The sequence below is a fragment of the Falco punctatus genome (genome assembly GCF_963210335.1).
Source record: "Falco punctatus genome assembly, chromosome: 2".
Classification (NCBI taxonomy): domain Eukaryota; kingdom Metazoa; phylum Chordata; class Aves; order Falconiformes; family Falconidae; genus Falco; species Falco punctatus.
In genome coordinates, this window is record NC_137581.1 from 74074902 (window position 1) to 74094694 (window position 19793).

The window sequence follows — 19793 nt, forward strand, 5'->3', positions numbered from 1 at the left end:
TCAAATTGGCAGCACAGCACCTGCTTCTATTTCATTGAAGAAGCAATCTGTCTGGGAGAATGCTACAAAAACACAGAGTTGAGCCAGGCAGCTTTTCTCTTCTGAATGCCTTTCCTAGTCTGCTGGGGCAGGATATCTGTTCTCAAAGAGTCTGGCAGAGGAAAAGTTCAAATGTCTATGGGCATACCATGATCTGGGAGGACTGGTTAGCTGACTGAGTGGCAGTACTGTATGGAATATCTGCCAGGATTTTTGATCTGAGAGAAAGGCCATCGGGACTGCTGCAAAAGCAGAAAGGCAAGTACTTTTACTTGACTGCCACTGAGGCTTACAATAGACAGTGCAGGCAATCCATCCTGGGTGGGACTGTGCTCACCAAGGGATGATTTGACTGCACGAACCAAGGAGATTCTTCTGCAAAAGGGGCACAATCCCAGAAGGCAGAGCAAGGCAAGTGTATGTTTGTGGCTCACATTATACACCCAACATCAGGCCCAACATCATGTTCATAAGCCTGACCCATTTGTTGGCATTCACCCCAAACTCACACTACAAGTGAAAAGATTTCTTCCCAGGTGGAACTTCCAATATTTGACCTTAGTGCTAGCATTGAAAAATGGCTTTAGGTATCTAAATACTCTCATCACTGTGTTAAAACTGAGGACTGATGTCTTCAACTGTTCAGCTTTTGCTAAGAGTGCCTGATGTCAGAAGTACGAAGCCCAGTTACTAAGTGCTCAGAAGCACGTATATCCTAATAAACAATTCAGACTGAAGGCTTGAAATGATCCACAGCTGAGGAGTGTGGAAAGACTGTTCCTTGTGCTGTATCGTTTTGAGGACCTAGTATACTATAAATAGTCAGAGCACTTATTTGAGACTTACTGGAGTAGATCCTGCATGCGATACAGCCAGAAGAAAGGTGGCAATGCTATGTGCTCTTTAATCCTGTTTACCTAATCTGATTGGAACCAACCATTCTTGCAGAAATACATTAACCACCAAGTTAAAGTTATTAATCTACAACTTATTTTTACTTTTGCACCTGAATTTGTTCCAGTGTGCATGGTGCAACTGGGATATAAAATCCATGGGTGAGAAAAGAAGACCATAGTGTTTCGTTCAGTACCTGAGAGGAGAAGACATCCAAACTGCAGTTACCATTTCAATGTAATTTGTATGTTTTATATGAAGTGACTAATAGAAACTCTTATTGCTTGGTGGGAGGTGTGGATTCAAATCTCATCACTCTGAAGAGAGAAATGAATTCCTGTCTGCCACATCCCTATTGAATGATATTTAGGAAACGTAAGCAGTACTGTTGTTGCTGTTTGGATCCTTCCATTTTTTTGTGAGATAAGCATCTCCAGCAGAAATATCAGTTGAAATACATGTTGTAGGTAGAGGTCTCCTTGAATCCCTCAGCAAAATGCCAAAAGCTGCAGTTTTCGTGGGGACCAAGGCATCTCTTGTTGTATAGCTTGCTTGCTGTTCAGCGTCCTGGTTTTCTGGATCTCACTCTAAAATGCCTACTTGTGAGCCAGTGAGGCACGGGACGTCTCAGCTTGGGCCATGGAGACTCCTGGGCAGGCAGCTGCCTTTGGCTATTTATGTACAGCCTGGGGTAGGGGAGGTGTGGATCGTGGGCGCTCTAGGCTCTCTCTGTGGATTTGCACGGTGTATTCACTGCCTCTAGGTACTTGTTGCTTTCCTGTGCCTCTGTCTTTTTTTTTTTTTTTTTTTTTTTTTGCAATTGAGCAAAACAAACCACAATCTTTTTTTACACCCAGTTTCTAAAGGAACTTTTAAAACTGTTTTTTAGCTGAACTGTGGCTTTCTTCAGCTTGACTAGTGACATGAACAAGACATCAGATATCGAGTGTATAAAGTCCTACACTGTCTTTTGTAATATGAGGTATTCAGTCTTCTGAGGACCAGAAAATCATATAGTACCTTGCAGTTTGTGGAGATTCTTCCCCTTGGGATATTGTTGTATGATTATAATTTGGGCAGAAAAGCCCCACCACCACTAAAGAAATAATTTTCTATGTTGATAATTGATTTGGGAAGTCTCATTATTTGGGTATCACACTTTAAGGTACAAGGAAGGGCTCAATCTAAAAAGAAAATTATCTGAACATGGTTTTGACAAATGCAGTCCCCTGAATATGGCTGGAACTGGACATTCTAAAAGATGGCACAAAACCTCACTTATTCAAGAGCTTTCTGTCATAACTTTTGAATGATTTCATCAATTGTACTGCACTGTTTAAGAAGTCATTGAAAGGTTTGCAGAGGTTACAGCGTAAGAGATCTTGAGACTTTGTCTGGAAAAAACATAGTTATAAACCATGAGAACAAGACCACTGATTCCAGTAAATTAATACTAATTAATTGGATGAATACTTGCTGTAAAACTGGATACAGAACAGATCTAACTTCTTGAGGCATTCTAGAAAAGAATGGAACATCTTCTAAGTAAATGGTTACCATATTACAGCAACGGTTTTCATCTGCTTTTCTGATGAGAAACTATCTGAAAATATGCTTGGCTTTCATACTCCCAGTTGGTTGGGAAGATGCATAATTCATAGACTGTAAACAAAGAAGAAAAGCACGAGTATCTATGAGATTGTATATTAAAGAGTTAAGAGGAAGGGAGGAGAAATAAGGAAGTAGTGGTTGAAACAACCTGCTTTTAAGCATACAAAAAGTTTAAAAAGACTTGATAACCTTTTAAACAGAGTGTATAAACAACACAGAAGAGCCCCAAACGAGGTGTTTATTTTTCCTGGGGGGTGAGGGCATTCGGAACTAGTGGAAATTCTAATAGGAACTTCAGAAATGGAAACTGTGCACTTTTAGCGAAAGAACAAGCAAAGGTTTCTCCCCCACCCAGACTGAAACATGAAGTGAAGGTACTATTTCTAATAATGAGAAGAGAGTTTGTTTTCCAAACTCTTCCAGTGTGGGGTAGCACCATTTTTTTCTACCCAGTTATTTAATTTGAGATCTATTAGATCAAGGGTATATAAAACAGAGCAAGTGCAGTAACGTACTTTACCTTGGGGTTTGCCACTAAGGACAGCCGGATTGTCAGTGTCAAAAAAACAAATGCAAAGTGATTTGCAAAGAACATCTATGTACTCTACGATTCTGATGTGATTCCAATGCTATGCTGGCTTTTAAAACATTATGCTGTATTTGCCTCTCTCTCCACAAGGGGAATACTCTTGTCCTTTGTCATCATTGACAGTAGTGATTCAGCAGCAGCAGTGCAATCTTTGTAGCCCTAATGCAGAAAAAAAATGTTCTAACACTAAAGTCACTGTATCTTTCAGATGTGTGTTCAAAAATGTTCTGTCATTTGCAACTGTCTGAACGTAGGGCATTGCCAAAATCTATGGCACTGTGTTTCAGCAGTGTGAGTGGTCGTGTAAAAGGACTTAGATTAGGGATGGATTAGGATTAATTTATTTTGTAAGTAAAATTAATGTGAATAAAATTATTATAAAATAAATAAATAGATAAAATTGAAAATATTTCATTTTGACCTTAGAACTATTTAGTAGTTTAATTGCTGCGAGTTTAACTTTGTGCTTCTGTGTAATCCCATTTAACACTGGTGCATGACGCAATAAGACAGCACATAACAGTGTGTAGGATTTTTATTTACCAGCAGCACTGTGAGTTATCTATCTTCACTGCCTTTGATGGCTACACATCAAGAGAATGAAGCTTCGGCTCAGATCTTGAAAAAGGAAATAAGCACCCAGCAGACAGTCACTACAATACATTTCTCCTCCTCTGGAGGAGGAGAGCATTGAGGCATTAATGTTGACACAAAAAAGTGCAGACCGAATCTATTTCAGGGGAGGCTTGGATGTTTTTCTTCTTCCCAGAAGAAAGTAAAAGGGCAGAATGGTGCTGGACTGCAGAAATGGAAGGTGAGAACCAGGACTCTGTTGATCACAGTGTGGGTAATGTGCACCAACAGGCTGGGCCAGGCAATGCTTTCTATGAGCCAGTCAATAAATACTGTTCACAGAAACAACGTAGGCTGCTTAGACTTAAAAGTGAAAGACTCTGGCTTTTCAGTACATCTTCTTACCTGACAAATGAGGTTTGTGGGTAGGCATGTGGCCTTATCTATAGGGGAAGGATGTGATGTGGGAGAATCCAGAGGGGAATGTGGGAGCCCTGGGTCACTGCCGGCCAGAGCAGGCATCAAGCACTTCCACTTGTTCATTTTTCATTAATTTAGAAGCAAGAATATAAACAAACCCCAAACAACTACTTAGCCCAGCTGCTGTTCAGCTGCATTTGAAAAAGATCTTTGGTCTATATTCACAGGTCTGTATTTCCCGTCTCTCCCACAATAAATGTGACTGTGTTAGCTAATTCTAGCCAAATTTGATAGAGGGTGTAGGTCCCAAGATTAACCAAGTTTCTGTGCATTGCATTAAAATATATGGCCAATTGGATGAAAGCCTTGGACTAAGACATTTATAATTCCACCTAATGTTTTTTAGTTCCTTTCCCTGATTTCTGCAACTGCATATGGTTTTCTATGTGTCATGGTCATAATAACTCTGGAGAAGGTTGTAGACATGTGCAACGACAATGATGACAATTTTCACTATGTAGTAATCCACCATAAGTCACAGAATTGTAGGAAGTAAATAGGCTAGTGTTTTCTACTGCCCACAGAGCCACTGGAGAGCTTGTTGGTGTTCTTCTCCCTTTTGGGAGAGTGTCACTGTGAGTCTCATGTTAACCACTCAAAACGCCTCTCACCCTTCCATTTTTCAGCCTGGGTTTGAAGCAGTAAAATTGTAGCTGGGAATAAGTGGCAGAGTATTTAAAGTAGTTATAAAAACCAGTCTGCAAATCCTACACGAAATCCTGCTTGACTCAACACATGACAGATCCAATTTATGAATGAGCCAAGACCCAGTGAATACGTCTGTCTTCCATTGGAGGAAACAGGAAGCAAGAGTGTTTAGCATTTGTCTCTCTTTGGCCCACAGCTGGACATAAACTTATCTTCATTATAGAAGCGTGACTTTATTTCTAATGCCTGGCACACTCTGAAATTGTGGCCAGTCATTTATGAACAAACCTCTACTTATTAATGTCCTGTTTTCAGATTTACTAGAAAAGTTTAAGTTGATGATCTATGGAAGGTGAAAACTTCTTCTTTGCTGAGGCAGGTTGGCATAGAGGAGCATTTGCAGCTCCTGTAGCATGTTACTCTGAACCGTGAAATTGTCGGCAATGACAGACTGCAACACTACATATTTTATTTCAAACATGAGGAAGTCAAATTGCCAGGTGCCCCCCCGCTCTTTAGAAGCAGGCAAAGATGTTTCTGACCACCTATTTTTCCTTCTACACTCCTGACTACGCTAGTCCCAAAGACAAGTTAGAGCAGCTAGAAGAGTAGGCATAACCAAGGGAGCTGATATTTCTGTAATACAGCTTGTCTCTCTGCCCTCCTACTGCTAACTGGCATAGGAATAATCCTTCCACATGCTGGTGTTCCCTGTATAACAAACTGATCCCTAGGCACTGCTGTGAGAGAGTTCGAAGTTCCTTTCTGCAGTACTGCAGCAGCAAAAACTGTGAAGTGCTGAGAATCCACACCATTCAGTGTAAACATTCTCAAGCTGAGCATAGACCAGCTGTCTATGTTATTGATATCCAGATCAGTTACAATTTCTGCCTCTCGTGTAGTGGTAATCGTGTACTCATGTAAGACAGCCCACAAACATTCACAGGAACAGACATGTGAGTTGAGTAAACCTATCAGCCTACTATAATACGTAAAACTATGCCATGTCCTGTTAGTTTCTCTGAGAAGTGTTGTTGATGGAAAACTTTTCATTTAAAAACTGTAAAAAATAATTTCAGAAGAATATATGATTTAAAATCTCAGACATGTAACATATGCTGGACTTGAAATGTCTCCGTGATGAGTTTGTGAGGCTATTTTACCCACCAAGACCAGATTTTAAAGTTACGTATCTATACAACAGAGAATTGCTGAGATCATGAAAACCAGACACCCAGCAGGAAACGTCATTCTTCAGCCTTTTAGAGGTGTTAATGATATCTTTACACACCACAGGAGAAATGTGTGAGAGGGTCCCAGATATTTTCTTTGACAAGCATGACATGTAGGTCACAAACTGGGCTCATAAAGAGATGCTATGTGCACACAAAGCAGTGTTGCGTTAAACTTAAGGCCTTGGTCTTGCTCCTGCTTAAGTCAATCCCACATTCTTGTACTAGCAGCCAACATCTGTTAGCTGCAATTATAGATAAGGTGCAAACTTTTTGCCTAATTATTATTTCTAATGACCACAACAGCTTTGATTAGTGCATTGATTATTTAACCACTGTGCAACTGAGATCATCAGCTTTGCAGAGACCTGGGATTGAGGGGAGCAGAAAGTGTCCCTCATGAAAATGTCATGTCTTTTCCTTCCTTGTCAAAATACTCACGATGCTCATACACCTCAGGAAGGCCTCTGCTCTAACAGCCTGCACAAATAAACTGCTGAAAACCCTGGCAGCCAGAATTTCATCAGCAGGTTCCTGCTTTGCAGTTTAATGATCCTACTAGTGAAAAGCTGGAAACCAACAAGCTGAAGAGAGCCACGCAACCAGCCACCAAGAAACTTTATCAGTCAGTGGCTGGAAAATGGACAAGCTTAACACCGCCCATTTCCATTTGATCTTTGTTAAAATCAATGCCCTCCCAGCAATTTTCCAAAGTTTTCCATGTGTTGAACATGCTTGCTCTTTCTCCTAGGAGGGTGCTGTAGAGGAGGAGTTAACAATTTCCTACTCTGTGACTGTGTTTGGAAAGAAAGTACTTGCATTTCTAAAGAAGCAGCGTAGTCTTACTGATGTGCTTTCAGCATGCTCTCGAATGGCACTATGCAAGTTCTCTCAGTCCTGCCGAAATTCAGTTGCTCTATAATTGCAAATGAATATCTGCTCTATACTTGTCCTTAAGTATCTTAAGTACTGCTATCTTAAATATTGCTATCTTCCGTTATGAGAAGCAACTTTATCAGTCAGCGGCTGGAAAATGGACAAACTTAAGCCTGCCCATTTCCATTTGATCTTTGTTGGAACCAATGCCCTCCCAGCGATTTTGCAAATGCAAAACACCCCATGAGAAAGATTGAGACTTTCTTCCTTTCATTGTTGAAGGAGTGACACTATGCCCTATGTACAGTACGCTGCTCAAACTCTTGTCCTCTGTACCAAAGAAATGACTTTTTGCGGACTTTTTTGTGGCATCCACTGTTATAGTATCAAAGTGCTTCAAAAAGACCTGCACATTTCTTCTTTGCAGCCTTCTTCTAATGTGAAGATTATTTAACCCCATATTACAAACAGGAAAGAGGAATGGAGGCCCTGAGCTGCCGAGAACATGATTTCTAAGGGTATTTGATGTCGCATAAAATGTTACTGTTTCAAAGCCACATTTCTATTGACTGGATCTGTATCTGTGAGTACTCAATGCTTCTGCAGGTCTGACTGCAAGTCAGACCCAGGTGTCTTTCAGTAAGCATTTGAAAATGAGGAACTCACTTGGTGCCTGTTTCTGAAAGCTTAACCCCTTGAAGCCAGATCTGAAACAAGATTTCAGACTCTGTAAGATGAGCATCACGTGGGTGGAAAGATTAAGGCACCAATGAAGATTTAGGTGTCTTAGAATGGGATATGAAATAGCCAGTAAAATGGTGAGGAACAGTGTGAAGTCTGCAGCCTTCACAGGCCACACACATGGGTCATCTGGAGAAGACTATGGATGAGCCTTGGAAACATGAAAACTTGGAAATAAAAATCTTCGTGAGTCTCACAGAACATCCTCTGTCTCACAAGTAAACTAGTGTGAGACCTGAGCCTTGAACCTCTTTGTGAATGTTCCTTTTATGAAAATCCCCTGTTGCCTTTTCTTTCTGGAGACTGAATATGACTTGCTACAATCTTTTAAGACAGTTGATACAAGAGAAACACTTCCCCGTCTACATGATAGAGCAGCGGTTAAGGTCAGGAAATAGATGCCTTGAGTTGCCTCCCAAGTCTGACCATGGGACTTATTATCTCAGCAGAAGATTGTTTTAACCACAAAGCTGTTGGGTACTGTTCATGTTTCATATCAAAGATGCACAACAAAAAATTATTATCAGTATGGCAGCCCAGGGAAAGACGAAAATGCCATGCAAGAGGGCAAGAGATTCTCTAGCCTAGTGACAGGGGCAGTCATCCACTGTAAGGGAGTGGACGTGGCCTGGTACCTACTCTTTAGATTGGCCTTTGGGGTTATTCGGTGGCTACTTAATGTGAAATAGTGTATTTGAAGACAAGACTAGAAATGAGGTCTTTTGCCTTTGAGCTGAACAATATTTCAGGCACCTGCTCCTCTTTTGTCCCATGACCACTGCCTGCTCTCCCAGCCTCAACTGGTCAGATGCTAATCGGCCCAGACTGTGGAAGCTAGCATACCATCTAGCTAGCAAGGAAGGAGAAGGATAAGGCTTTACTTTTCAAAGAGAGTGTTGAACATGCTTGCTCTTTCTCCTAGGAGGGTGCTGTAGAGGAGGAGTTAACAATTTCCTACTCTGTGACTGTGTTTGGAAAGAAAGTACTTGCATTTCTAAAGAAGCAGCATAGTCTTACTGATGTGCTTTCAGCATGCTCTCGAATGGCACTATGCAAGTTCTCTCAGTCCTGCCGAAATTCAGTTGCTCTATAATTGCAAATGAATATCTGCTCTATACTTGTCCTTAAGTATCTTAGGTACTGCTATCTTAAATATTGCTATCTTCCGTTATGAGAAGCAACTGCTAGGGTATAATTCCCCAGTAGTCAGAGGGTATATGAGAATTGTTCCTCCTTGGAGCCGAAGCTCTGAAGTTCCACCCCAGCTCCATTTAAGGCACTTCTCACGTATCCTTTTCTTATGGAGGTGCCCTTTTCTCAGCATCACAGAAGATTTTTCAGGTAGAATCAGTGGCAGAATCCTGTTTTCCAGGACATTGCTTAGTCACTAAACTCACAAGGCTACTTTGCCTTTTCCTATTGTCCTACCTCTCAGTCAGCATGTGTCCTCCAGCAGCAAGTAGGTGAGAGCTGATCAAGGAGACAGGCAATGGTGTTCCTCTGAATGGACTGTTGATTGATGTTTTGTGCCAAAGTGTTCCTCTGCAATATTTACACTTAGGAGACTGAGGACTATACCACATGCACAAGGCAGATGTTACTACAAGAAGGGTATGTCAATATTAGTAAATTAAGTGCTGTCAGAGCTGGGCTCAGGCTATGAAAGTCAGTTCCCTGGGCTGTGACTGTTCTGGCACAGTTTAGTTTCACACCAACTAATGCTGCCACAAGCAAGTCTGGGCCCCACACAACCACCTTGTGTAGTTTAGGAGTTATCATAGACCAGGGACCATTCCCAAAAAGGATTTTAGATGTAGTCTCCATGTTTCAGGGGCTGAGAACAGTTATTACAGATGTGTCAAATAAGCTAAAGACCAGGGCATGACTGGTCAGCAAATGCCTGTAATGCAAAATTAGCTGGGTAAAAACGTCTTTTCTGTCTAGACCACTAGAGGGAGCAGACAAACTTGCTTTGTCTTTGAGGATTTATTTTTGGGTTACTGGGACCTGGATATTTCAGGTTTTTCTCCAGAGCATTTGAGGAAAAGAGCTGATAGGGTCATGCTTTGCTGTCCTCGACAAACCCACTTACATCATCTGCAGCATGTTACCCAAAGGCTGCCCTTCTGCCGTTAACCGCTGCCCAGACACCGCCCTCTGTCCTCACCCACCTCGATTTTGTACTACCAGTTTTCCTCTTCTCTCTTTTTTTTTTTTTTCCTCCCTGTCCCTCATTATTTCTGTTCCTGCTTATCCACAGTTTCCTATCCCCTCAGCCACCATCTGTGCTCCAGGAGGATTTCCCCTTGATCCCTGCATTGCTTGACTGTCACAAAGTGAAGTAACACAAGTACAAAAGGCTTATGCTCCCTGCCTTCCATGGTAGCCCAAAAGTGGGGTCTACTTAGTCTGCCCAGGATCCTGGGAGAACAGGATTTCAATTGGGCATGATTTAGAGAGTCTTGAAGACCGATCATATTTATGAGGGGTTGTGCGGAAAAAATAATCCAAATAAAAAGTCTTTACAAGATGATTCCTTTCTTTGTGCTTACTCACCTACTCAAAGCAGAGGCTTGTGTTCCTGAATATTCTCTTATTGCCTCAGCAACTGCCTCATACAGCTAAACTCTGCGTGTAACATCCTGCCAAAGAAAATGCAAAACTTTTCATCTTAAATGTTGATCAGACTTACAGGCAGCTCCCCAAGGAATTTGTCTCGCCGTGGTCACTGCTGATGTTTCTGTGCTGCAGCAGATCAGATTTCCTCTGAGTAAAAGCTGCAGAAAGGACCAAAAAGAAAAAAATATTTTAAGAATCAGCTGTTAAAAAAAAAAAATAATTCTTAAAAGGAGTACATCTAAAGATAATGCCGAACAGTGACAAGCACTAACACTGCCTTTCATAGCTTTAAAGCACCATTCACTAGCTGTAAAATGTACCTGTGCAGGATTACTAAAGATGCATAATATCCACATCTGAAGATGAAGAGAAGATAAAAGAGCACATACTTTTTGGTGATTTGATATTTTCCCTTCTTAGTTTTGCCGATCTGAATCAGGTGCAGTGTATCTAGTAGTAAATAGCCCTAGCTGCCTCATCATGACCATACCGGTGTGTAATTTCTGTTGTTATTTCAAGACTTAATCAGCAGTTGGGAGAACACAGATGTAAGGGTAAAATTATTTTAAATTCACCAGCTGCTGAGCCTGATTTCCTCATGCACTAGTGTGAAAATGCAACAAAAATGTGCAGCTCTTGATGAACAAGCTTGTAGATGCCTTGCCCCAGCCTGAGCAACTCTTGGCCCCTCATCAGTCTGTGTGTAAAAAGGCAGAATCTCTCTATGACTGAACCAGAGCTAAAATCCAGCATTTAAAAAACCTGAGCTGTTGCATGATGTATGTACAGATCTCTCTCTGTCTTTGTCTGTCTGTGTATTTAACTTTAGTTAAATACTCAACAACACTGAAAAATAAGACTATAAATGGAAAATTTCAGTAACAATGGAAGGCTTCTGACCAAAAATATATGGAAAAGAGACAGATCAAACTGACATTACCAAATTAAAAGGATGTAGAAAATAAGGCCTGTGGGATATTTCTCATTGCTTAGCACCTAAATTTAGACAAAAATTGGATTATATTACGCATTTTGAACCTCTTTTAAAGTATCAAACCTAATTCTCAGGCTAAAAGCTCCTCTCAGGTTTCCTGTGGATAAATAGGAAACCCAGGAGGAACACCAACTTGACCTTCCTATTTGAGAGCTGGCAGTAAGAGTAAACAAGACCAAACAACAGTCCCAAAGACATTTACTTGTAAAATGAGGTCATTTCATCCAGGAATTTTTGAGGCAGCAGTCAAGGGCCAAATGCTCCCATTTCTACAAAGTCATTTTTTGGAGGAAAGCTCCACTTTCAAGCTCCTTTTGAATGCTGTGAAAAACATGAGAATGGTGTCAATAAATACACCTGAATGAAAAACAGCCTTCTGTCCATCTGGAGGCTTTACAAACATCAGTTGTCAGCGGTGAAGCTCCCTGAACTTCTGCTTCAAAACAACTTTTTATCTGGAACCTATGCACATTTGAAGTAAAGTTGTTAGGCGGCAATACGTGTGCAAAACACCAACACATCTTTTAAATACATGGAGAAACAGTCCTGGTGTCTCTTCATTTTTGAGCAGGACAGAGGGAGCCCACCACAGGATAACTTCTTGAGGCTGGATTGTGGCCTGCTGGGTTTCTCCCCGCTAGCCACTCGACCAGAACAGAGCAGCTACTGTGAGAGACCACATTTTCTAGGGTTTGTTTCTTTTCCGTCCTGTTATGCCACTACATATAACGTGCGCCTCCCCCTGACAGAGAGCCGAGTACACCCTTTTCCCACACCAAAGATACTCATGCTGAAAAAGCACTGAAAGCAAACGTTTTAAATCACCTAAATTGGCCTTTTTTTGTGCTTACAGCCATCAGTGAGAGCAAAATTGTCTACACAGGCAGATGTATCCGAGTTGAACCCAAACCCGCCCTGAAAGGCAGAAGGCAAGCAAACACTTCAAATAAAGGCACCTGAAGAGATGCTAAAAAGTGAAGGCAGGAGCAGTGGGTAAGCAGCTGGCTGGTGACAGGGGAGGCCCAGGTTCAGTTTGCTCTTCCCACACAAAGCTGCTTAGTACTGTCCCTTGAGCTGTGCCTATGCAGTAACTGGGAAATGTGACTGCAGGATGGGTAGGCACACCTCAGCCTGCTTTCATCTTGCAAGCTGTAGCACATGCTGCAGCTAAGGCCGTACAGAGATGTAAGGAACAGCATATTGCTTAGTGTCAATACTCAAACTGAGAAGATTAAGGCTGATGCAAATGCTTCTGCCCATGCCATAGACTTCCCTAACAGAACGGTGATGTGCTCTCTGGCTGTGTCTAAATGGACAAAGGACATACAGCTGTTTGCAAGGGAAGACATGGGATTCTTGATCAGATAACCTGCACTGGGGAGCTGTGAAAACCAGGGCACAAGTCTGGCATCAACTGGGATTCATCCAAGTTCCCCATCTGTAGATGACAGTGACAAAACTTCCGTGGCTCACACAGCCTTTTAAGGGTGAAATTCATTACAGAGGTTCAAGTGCAACCGTAGTGGTAATCTCACAAGTAGGCTGGAGGTGATTTGGGAATTAAGTCCAAACACTGATGGGACGTAAGTGTCTGAATCAAACGCTTTCGAAAACCCAGCTAGATTCTGCCAACCACTGTGTATAAAATCCAGAAAGTGGATACCAAACACTGAGCAGAGCCAAGCATCCAACATCTAAACATTAAAACTGAATACAAGCAAAGACTTAAAAAACCCAAATGCCAGAAACCTGAACCTCCAGTGTACGACTTCACCCAGGAATCCGCACAACACATACAATTTCACTTTCTGTAGGGCAACTTGGTGTCAGCACATTATTATAATAACTGCCCTACAGATGGCTTTTTTATGGTTTTTTCTGAACTATTTAAAAAACTTCCACGCAAATAGTCTCTCTCCCTGGCTATTAAGAGACAACAAATGCAGTATGCAAGAGTGCACTGTGTTATGAGACTTCCTTCTGGTGCCTGTCTGTCTGAGTTCAGTTTTCATGCATCAAAAGACCCCGCTGAAATTATATCATTTTATGATATGGTTCCACAGTCACTTCTGCGTGTATGTTTCGTTGCTGCAAACCTCAGGAAGAGTCTCAGGATGACTACAATACGTGACTCTGCAATAGCTAAAGATAGATATCAGGTCCAGATTTACAAATAAAACGGGTCTAAAATGATCTGTTGGTTTTGGTTTTTTTCTCTCCAAATAGGTAGAAGCTCATTCTTCCTCCTTTTAAAAATACGCTTGAAGACATGCTACAATTTTTACTACTCTCCTTGCTAAAGCAAACTGTACACCTAGGAGCCCTTTATTTTGATAGCGATTTGTGCAGAGTTAACTCCTTAAAACTGGTGGTAAGAATTTTCTTTCTCTTTTACTGCAGTATTTGTTGTAATAATTCTGACTTCTGACTATCTGTAACATAACTTCTTCATTGTCATCGTTCTATTATTAACCCATACAGTTTGTTCTTTATTTCTACAGTTCACAGTCATCTGGCACAAAGACACACACTTCTTGGATTGCAATGAACTTTGTTCTCCCTTCAGATGTAAATAATAGGAGGGAGAACAAATCAGTCTTGACTGAGCCTGACTCCACTGAAAAACAATTCTGAACAAACAATCAAGAAGTGAAAAGCTGTACTTCTTACCTGGTCTGGGATGCACCTTGAAAGCCTCTTAAGTGACAGAGAAGAATTAGAAATAGTTGAAAGTTTGTACCATCCAACCACAGGGCTCAGGAAATGACCGTGTATTTTGCAACTATTAACTCCTTCCTCACTTCTAATTTACTTTTTCAAGTACAGTAAAAAAAATCCATCTTACCCTTCCACTGCAGTCTGGGAACTAATGCCATGCCCTGCACATGATTTCTGTTTCACATTAAGAATATGCAGGTGGCCAGAGGAGGTGACGCTGATCACCTCCATTGAAAAGAGGATTTGCAGTGTCTTCTGCATAACTGTGACCAAGTACATTTTACTGTTGAGTGAAGCTTATGTGATGAAGTGTAGAAATGACTGGGCAATGGCTTGAGTGCCTAACTCTCATTTTTAGAAGACGCTTAGAGCAATATTCTCAACATTACTTCAGTCTTGTGGTGCCCAACAGAGAAAAAAAAAGTTATTTAAAGGGGCAGCGTACATTGCATTCTGTACAGGCATTTGATGTATGTATGGATGTATGATACTTTTATGCACAGGGGGTCTCTAGGTGAAAGTCAGGCATGCTGAAACATCAGGAGTTAGGTCCTATGTGCATAAAAACCTTTCTGCCCCTAAAACCCTGATTCCCTTGGCTGAACATACTGTTTCACTGAAAGGCATTTCTGAGCCTAAGCACTATATAAACCCACTAGCCTGAAGGCTAGTAAAGGCCAGTTCCATGCAAGAGCACAGGCTGCCTTTGGGGAGCAGGCACCTCCACACTGAACCTAAGGTGGCACTGGGCTCTCTGTGTGTGGGTGCTGAGGGGTTCAGCACCCCAAAGTGGATTCTCCCCACCAAAACAGCAGGCTGAGAAAGAAAATGCTTCAAGCAATGTGGACTGTAACACTGCAAACAGATGTGCGTTTTGCACCCTTCTCCTTTCTTATGATTTAGAAAACAAACCCTGGACATATGTGTATGTATGTCCTTTCCACAGCCCTGAAGTCTCTTTGCCTAGGCATGTGTGTGTTTTATTTAAAAAAACTTAGCTGGGAGGGAAGTGTCACTCCCTGCATTTGGGATGTTGGTAGAGGAAGAGAGAATAGAAATGTCACCAACATGCACTTTCATACAACAGTTTCTTAGCTCAAGCACTTGGCTATGATGGTTTGGGTTTAGTTCTCTTTCAGAAGAGCTAAACCTGTGTTTTGGGTATAAAGCATGTCAAAAATCCAGAGAAGCTAGAGGATGTAGGGATCTAGTCCATTCTTCCCAGCAAAGCACAGCTGACAAAGCAGGACTTGATGTGTCAGCAAGTCTGTGCTCCACCAACTTTTCCATGGGAGAGGCTTTGCATGAACTACATAAATTACTTTAGTAAGAACCACATCTCAGCATTGTCCATCTCTTGGTGGATGGTAGGTTTCTGGAAGAGGCTTATGTTTTGATTATTGCTGCTTATAAGACCTTGTCACTCAGATCTTGTATTCCTCTCAGCAGCGTGGTCCAGCTTCACAAAAAGGACTGGAAAGGGTGTGCATCCCAGCCATGTGCTTAGGAGATTATCCCAGAAAGTGGGAACAGGGAGCCTGAGCCTGTCCAGACTGAAGGCTTTTCCACTGCCTGGGCCAGTGTTCTGGATTACTGCACCGAGGACGGCCAGGACCACCTTCACAGCACAGCTCACAGCCGCCCTGCCTTCTGCAGAGTGTGCTGCTGCACCCGTGTTGGAAGGGGTTCAGGCTCCTCTGGGCAGGCAGGCACCATGGGGTGCTTCCTTCCTCCCCCAGATGACAGCAGATCTGGTACCTCAGCTTGCAGCCTGTGGGCCTTCTGAGCCTGTGGACAGACCTTGTGTTTGGGTTATCTGAGACAGGGGTGATGGTTGTCTCACCTAGGTCTGGGCATTTGCACTACAGTGGTCTACACCAGAGCTAGTCATTGAAGGCACTCTTGCGTATAGGCAACGGAGAGAAACAGACCTTTGCAAGGTTCTCCATCTGGGAGTTTCAACAGCCAAGTAAGAGTTCTTTTATCTATCTATCTATCTATCTATCTGCTTGTATAATTTTTTTTATGCAATGAAGATTTTATATATAAAAAAAAAAACCAAATAAAATCCTTATTCTCTTGAAGTTAAGTTCTTCAGTTGACTTACTACGGATTATTTCCAGTAACGATGACTCCCCAGGCATGCTCCTGAGGAGCGTGATCTGTACTTGATGTTCATCCTTTCACAGTCTACCACAAAAACAACGGGGATACTCTAAAACCTCAGCGTAAGCAGGTGCTTAATTGCTTTTTTGGAATGGAAACCAAAACATATGGGTGATTTCTCAAGCTAGGGCTATATATTATGTGGCTTCATATGCAGAAGCATCAGAGACTTTTACATTAAATGTGGTTGCAGGACAGAGGCTTGAGTTCTTCTTCCCTTGACTTGCTCACTTTCACATACAAAAACTGAATCAACTGTCAGTCTTTGTCAGCTGCCAGACACTTCTCACCATGAGCCTACAGGTAAACAGGAAGGAGTTTCAGTCTCACAACCTCAAAGCATGCAAAATATATTGAATCAGACCTCCTAAAAACTAATGAGATTTGGTTTTCTTCCTAGGATGTTATTTTTTTAGCAACATACTTTGTTCAGTTCAAATATAGCAAATATAGAAATAGAGCTTTTTTCCACTTTTTGATCTTTAAGGCTATAAACATTTAAAGTTTTACAACTTTTATTCACTACCATTTTAAAAGAAATTTTCCCTTCTAAACCTGGGGAAAGGAAGTTGCAGAACTAAAAAAATCAGCATTTACTTGTATTAAAAAAAAAAAATTTGATGGTATCACGTGATAAAATTAGAACAAGCAGTAATTAATACTGCTATGCAATATACTATGGTATATTGTAACATAACATAATGAGTTATTTAATAAGAATTCTTATTTTTATTACTACAAGGAAATCAATTTGATGGGACTCAATTGGCCACATTAACATTTCCTCAGAAAGCAATTAGGTGCTAAGAAAGCATCATTCTGGACTAATTACGTCTTTCAGAAGGAATATGAGAAATGCTGTGAATGTTTATAGATCAGGTTCCTTTGAGTGAAGTTCTAGCCTTCTATAAGTCCACAGTCAGCTTACCACTGAGAGCAGTAAGGTCAGGAGTTCCTCTTGCGAGTCCTCCCTGGAGCTGTCTCAAGCACACTGTGAGTACTTGGGTGCCCACTTTTGTTGGTAAGAATCTGCACTTTGACTATGTTCTCCTGGGGTGTGACTTCTTTGTAAGACATTTTAGACTACTCTGGTAATAACTAAGGCTTCCCCGCCCCCCCCCCCCCCCCCCCCCCAGTGATGTCAGAAAGCTCCTCAGTATTTCTCCAGAGCACAGAACTTCCTCTAGGGTGAGTCTGCACCAATCTTCAGGGTGACCTGAACGTGGCTCTGGTTTCTGGTGCCCGGAGAAAGAAGATACAAAGTGGAGATTGATTTGCACAAGGCACTGAGGGCTCCCCAGCCTCAGGGCATACCCCCTGCATAAAAATAGAGAAAAAATAAATGGTCCTGGGGAGCTGCAGTACGACTAAATGTGGTTATTTTTTAACAGCAATATTATCCCCAGAGAAGCAAATACTAGCTTGTCTTCTGCAGCTGAGGAGGGTCTGGGGTTATGCACAATTTCAGACTAAATACGGGGCCTGCTTCAGAGGGCATGGCACCATGTGTGTGCTGTGACATGAAAACAAGCAAGAGAGGCAAGCTGTCATTGCAGTCTTCCTAAAGGTTTCTTCATCTCAGCTTGAGGTGCATTGGGAGGCAGAGAGAGCTTGCACAGGTGGTGGTGGTGGTGGTGGTTGTGGTGGAGAGTTCCATAAGTACAGTGATAAGGCCGTGTGAATAGCATGGTGGAGGGTGGGCAACCTCAGGAAAGAAGTCCTGTGCTTTGGGAGTGAGAAGATGGAAGGGTAAATCTGTATGGAAAGAAGGAGGAGCTGGGAGGGCTGGAGGAGGTGGTAGGAGCAAGGGAGGGCTGAGAGGACAAGTTCCAGAACTGTGGAAGGAGGGCAAGAAGGACTGAGGGAATGAAAGAGGGTCTGATGATGTCCATCCTGTACCATAGCAGAGGGGAAGGAAAGGAGAAGAGTATTCTGGGAGACTTCTGCTTCTCTGTCAACCAGCATCAGGAGGTCTTGGGCAGGCCTCAGAGCTCAGAACTGAGTTGTGATGTCAAGAATGACAAGGACAGACAGAATACATTACTTTGTCACTCATTGACTAGGTGGCAAAGCTCATTTTTGCCCATGCTGTTGAGCTGGCTGTGCTGTGATGCCATTACACATCTCATGAAACTCCAGACCTCAGTTATGACTGGTTGTCCATTTCAGTGCTAATACACAACCACTTGTGGATCTCTCCAGAAAGAAGACATTCCTCTTGACTCTCCAGGGAATAAGTGGATGATCTTGGCCAATTACTTCTAAAGTTAGATTCAGTATCCAGATGTCTCAGGCCCATGAAGGGGTGGTATGGTGAGAAAGAAAACTTACCTACCAGTTTTTTCTTGCTCAAGGATGTGTGACCTGCTTCTTTGTCCAACAGCACAGCCTTCATAGGGTCGAGCCATTTCAACTCATAGTCATCCCCAAACCTGCAGGTTTGTGTAGTTTTGTACAAGAGAAAATGAAGGGAAAAAACTGAAAGCCAAAGATTCATGTCAGTGTTTTCACACTGACATATTTTCGTTTCAGCATGGGGAATTTCTGTCATAGGAAATGAGTGCTGTCTAATGCAATGGCAATGGTAGTCGTACATGATATGGATCTTGGCTTTGCTTGAAACAGGCCTTCCATGTCCTGGGGAAGCATCTCAGTCACTGGACTGCAGCATAGTTTGGGGTCAGGATATCCCCAACCAGATCTGTTCTTTCACATCCAGGGAAACTTCCTACTTTTTACATTGAGGTGAGTGTCCTGGTTACACCTCAGAACCAAACTGTCTCAAGACTTTGAGACTCACAACATCTCCCACTCCAAACGCACTCACCCATGCCCCTTGGTTTCTGTGCAAAACTGGAGGCGTTCACTGAATGAGACTTCTGATGTGTGCTTTTCTTGTAGTCTGAGCAAGGGTTCCTGTGCTGTGTGGAGGCAAAGGGGGAACAGGTGAGTGAGACCTTATTACAAGCAAGAGATGTGAGAAAGTCTGGCAAAAAAGCAGAGGGAGATTGACAACAGATAGCAGAGGGGAGTGAATACTGTGTGATGTACAAGCAGGAGGGAGAAGCAGGGGGAGCAGGGAAAAGGGGAAAGAGCCCTTAGGTAGGAGTAGGCAGGGGGCACAGCTGGTGCATCAGGAATAGCCAGGTTTGCCAGGTGCGCTGTGGCATGCATCAAAGTGCAAGACCAGATGAAGAATTTGTCTTTCATCTTCTGTGTTGTATAAAATATTGAAGTACTCTGAACGAATCTGCTGTCTGGGGACTGGTGACTGTTTCTGCAAGGGAGGTGATGCTTGGATCAAGAACCAAGAAGTGCCTCAGTTTCCTGCAGCTGAAACTACAGCCCCACTTTGTGAAGCACCAGAGCTCTGCTTCCAGGTCTGTGGCTGCCACCTCATAGCATCCTTCTGAATATAGCCCTGACATTCGTAGGGAAAAAAAAAATCCTAAATGAAAAGATGTATTTGGGCTGAAAATAAACTTCTCATCAGCACAAAATAACATACAGATTTCTTGATTAACTGATGAGTCGATTCATTGAAATTTTTATCCCAAATCCTCAGTATGACAGGGGTTTTAAGGTTTTGACCACCCTGTCATAGCAGTTTTGA

At 42.2% G+C, this 19793-nt stretch overlaps 1 protein-coding gene and 1 long non-coding RNA gene across 12 annotated transcripts in view; both read right to left on the minus strand.

Annotated features, from left to right (window-relative positions):
* The window catches only part of P2RY8 (P2Y receptor family member 8), a 35908-nt gene extending 21562 nt beyond the window's left edge, over nucleotides 1-14346 (minus strand). The window contains exons 1-4 of one of the 11 annotated variants that reach the window (XR_013926007.1): nucleotides 13960-14346; nucleotides 11499-11617; nucleotides 10376-10460; nucleotides 9112-9283 (exon numbers count right to left, since the gene is read on the minus strand). The gene's annotated coding sequence lies outside the window, so the exon portion shown is untranslated. Of the gene's footprint in view, nucleotides 1-9111; nucleotides 9284-10239; nucleotides 10461-10691; nucleotides 10715-11498; nucleotides 11618-13959 lie in introns of those variants that run through there. The other 10 variants (XM_080375361.1, XM_080375359.1, XM_080375362.1 and 7 more) reach the window with 10 other exon arrangements.
* Nucleotides 14347-16065: 1719 nt separating this feature from the next.
* LOC308058882 lies at nucleotides 16066-19104 on the minus strand. The gene is made up of 2 exons (XR_013926022.1): nucleotides 19008-19104; nucleotides 16066-18612 (listed from the first exon to the last, which is right to left on the minus strand). It is a non-coding gene; the product is annotated as an uncharacterized lncRNA (long non-coding RNA).
* Nucleotides 19105-19793: the final 689 nt, after the last annotated feature.